Source organism: Myotis brandtii, unplaced genomic scaffold (assembly GCF_000412655.1).
Source record: "Myotis brandtii unplaced genomic scaffold, ASM41265v1 scaffold631, whole genome shotgun sequence".
In the NCBI taxonomy this organism is placed as follows: Eukaryota; Metazoa; Chordata; class Mammalia; order Chiroptera; family Vespertilionidae; genus Myotis; species Myotis brandtii.
In genome coordinates this window covers 82,789-86,034 of record NW_005370415.1, presented here as the reverse complement: position 1 = coordinate 86,034, position 3,246 = coordinate 82,789, and the positions used below count along the sequence as shown (strand labels likewise).

Genomic DNA, 3,246 nt, shown 5'->3' with positions numbered 1-3,246 from the left:
TAATAAGAAAAGAAGGGGGAGATGTGGGAAGAGCTCAGGAGATTTATCTCAGTGCTGCGGCAGATGCAATGGCGTGAGCACACTCCGCCTGCACAAGCTTCCTCGGCACACCAGGAAGTGGCATCGCCCGCCTGAGCAGACCCCCTAGAGCCCCTACATAGTACCCTGATCTTTCCTACTATTGGTTGCCCTATGGATGTTGTAAACTTCTGATTGGTCTGGAATGTTATATATGTTGCTGCACTCACACAATAAACTTGGACCTGCGTCACTGAACCTGGTCTCCGGAGTCCGGCATGCTTTGTTAGGACTCCGTCGGCCTCACCCCCGAGGGACCCCCTGCTTCATTTACAATGTATCCTTTTTCTTTGAGGACTTGATTTATGCTAAGATAATTTAGTAAGACGTCTAGAGCTCTAAGCTTTTGTTATTATATATACTTTTTTACATGGAAGTTATCATTGAACCTCCAGGAAGTCTTTCTTCCCACACTCGGTGAGATTTTAGCTGACTGGCAGGATTTAAGGTTGCCACCTGAGCAGGTCGTCTCCTAATTAAGCATGCCCCATACCCTTTTTCCTCCAGCTGACTGCCTTGGTAAGATCATGGCAAGTTCCTTGAAAATTCTCATGGAAAACCATGGAAGCAGTCCCATCTGAACAGCAGCTGTCACATTGTGTGGGGGAAGAGCAGGTAACAGTGGAGAAGTCCCCTGACAAACCTGGTGTGATAGACTAAGGGCCCACTAGGTTTATCCCCATCGATGGTGCCCACCATTACTGCAGAAATAAGAGTAGACCTCTGTGACTTGGCTCTGTAGATGATTGTGGGAATGTAGACAAACCCCACATAAAACTAACCAAGAAGGTTTGTTCAGATTTTTTGCTTTTGTTTTTAATTAGATGAGCAGGGAAAGAGGGAAATTCTCCTTTGCAAAGCTGTGGTTATCTCATGATATTTGGAAGAATATAATAAGAGTGTTTAGATATAGTCACTCACTTTCAACAAATATTTAATGTGTCCCATCAAATGCTAGATGCTCACCTAGGCACTTAAGACACATGGCATATAATATGTAAAGATGAATGGTGTTCAGTAAGTGAAGTATGGAAAACTGAAGGAAAGCCTAGAACTGTGTAATAGGGGTGTGATATGTGCAAACTGACCTGGTGTGCTAGGGAAATAGATCTGTTTTTGAGAAAAATAAGTCTGGAAGGCCAACAATGCCAGTGGTGGTGGGGGTAGAGGGGTGGGGGACATATAGGAGGCACTGGGGCAGAGAACCCAGGTCTAGATAGGAGGTTATAATAAAAGGTTAGGCAAAGACAAGAGCTAAATAAAAAGGGGACTCGAACAAGGCGATGTTTAGGAAGTAAAGTCAGGATGACCTAGAGACCAATTGCCTGTACACTTGACCTTTTGTTCAAATATACATGTACCTTGTTTTGCCCCCTGCACACCTTCATGTGTATATCATGGGCACACAGTACTGCGGTTGTTTGCTTACATGTCTGTCTCACAATTAGCTAGGTGCTTCTTGTGGACTGGATCCTTTTCTTAGTCATCTTTCTATCCTCCACGCCTCAGCACGGTGCCTGGCACAAGGCAGTCACTCAGAAAACATTTAATCAAACTAATTAATGAACTAATAAACATGGGAGTGATAAAGAGAGTAGAGTCAAGGAATCTAGATAGAAAGTGATATAATCAGGGATATAACATGAAGGTAAGGTTTTTGGGGAGAAGACAGTGAATTGGGTTTGGAGTTTTCATTGAACTTGAGGTGTTTGCAGGAATCACTGACCACCCATTCTCTCCCTGAGGGCAGATGTCTGTAGATACTAGGTAGAAGGCTTCCTTTACAGCCAGAAGCTATCTAGATCCCTCCCAGTCAAACTCAACTCATAAAACACCGCTAAGAGAGAAAGTGTCCCCATCTATTAGTCTAAGGACCAGCTCAGGTGGTGATAGGGATAGGTAAAGAAGATAAGCAAGGATAACCTGCTAATATGCATTTATTTGTGCAGAACAGCAATGCCATCAGGTTGACAGAAGAAACAAAAGGTTTGCAGTAATGCAGAAATACTCAAACATGCCTACATATTTATACAAAACTAAACCAGCCTCATTTCCTTGTTTCTTTTTTGATTCTACTTAGATACTCCCTTGGGCAGGTCTATGCTAACCCTGGGCTGTTGCTTTTTTGTCACAAATAAAGTTAAGATAGAAATACAAGACCAGAACAAGGAGGAAATAGGAAATGAAACAAAGACTAGAGAATCATTAATGGATTCCACAAGACATGGCAGATGATAGATAGATAGATAGATAGATAGATAGATAGATAGATGATAGATAACATGTTGGCTGATGTGCTAGGGTTGGATGACACTACGGGAGAATGAAAGCATAAAGGGGCAATAGATTATACTTTTAGAAATAGGAAAGTAATAAAGCAGACATAGCATTCCTTTTGGAAACTTTAAAAGGAATTACACAAATCAAAATGTGGGACACGGGATTAGAAGAAGGTCCAGAAAGTGACAAGGATGGGTGAGTTTATTGAGGCTTAACTTTTGGGGGCCTACTAGCAATGGAATGATCAATCCAGGGCCGAGTGGTCCCTCTCTGGAACGGGTCAGCTCCATTCCACTTCAAGCCTAAGGGAATTTGCATCCCCTGACCAGCTCTCTTAAGGGAGACCAAGCAAAAATTCCTAATCAATGCATAGAACTCAGATTCCTGGGAAAAGAGCTCAAAGAGCATAACCTTAGTAATGATAAACCCAAAGCACATCTTTCTATATGGAGAATCAATCATTCAATCATTATATAGTTAGAGGAAAACAGGAAACTTGAAAGAGGCAAGTAGGCTGAGAAGAGAAAGGTGGTGAGTTGAGTTTCTGACCCATTAGAACCCACTGGGTTAAGGTGATTGAAAGGTTTCTGTGCAGAGATGCCCTAAGGCCAACCTGCACAGCCACTGCTCAAGAGCTGAGAGAAGAGGCTTGGCAATGCTCATCTGGGAGTCAGTTACAGGGAGGTGGGAGGCGATGCACTGATGTTCTCCATGGAGAGGGGATGGAGGGGAAGGTTAAGTACTAAATAATGGGGGATATGGAAGAGTTGGAAAAAAGAGAAAGGAACAGGTGAAAAGAGAAGGAGGGATGGCCATTCTTTCTCTTTGCTCCTTTCCCTTCCTCTCTCTTCCCCTCCATATTAGAGAGCAGATGTCTTGCTCATTCCC

General features: G+C 43.1%; 1 protein-coding gene across 1 annotated transcript in view; it reads right to left on the bottom strand.

The window, feature by feature from the left end:
* LOC102261133 (poly [ADP-ribose] polymerase 14-like) overlaps positions 1 to 3,246 on the bottom strand; it is a gene marked incomplete at its 3' end in the record, with an annotated part of 48,309 nt that overhangs the window by 3,375 nt on the left and 41,688 nt on the right.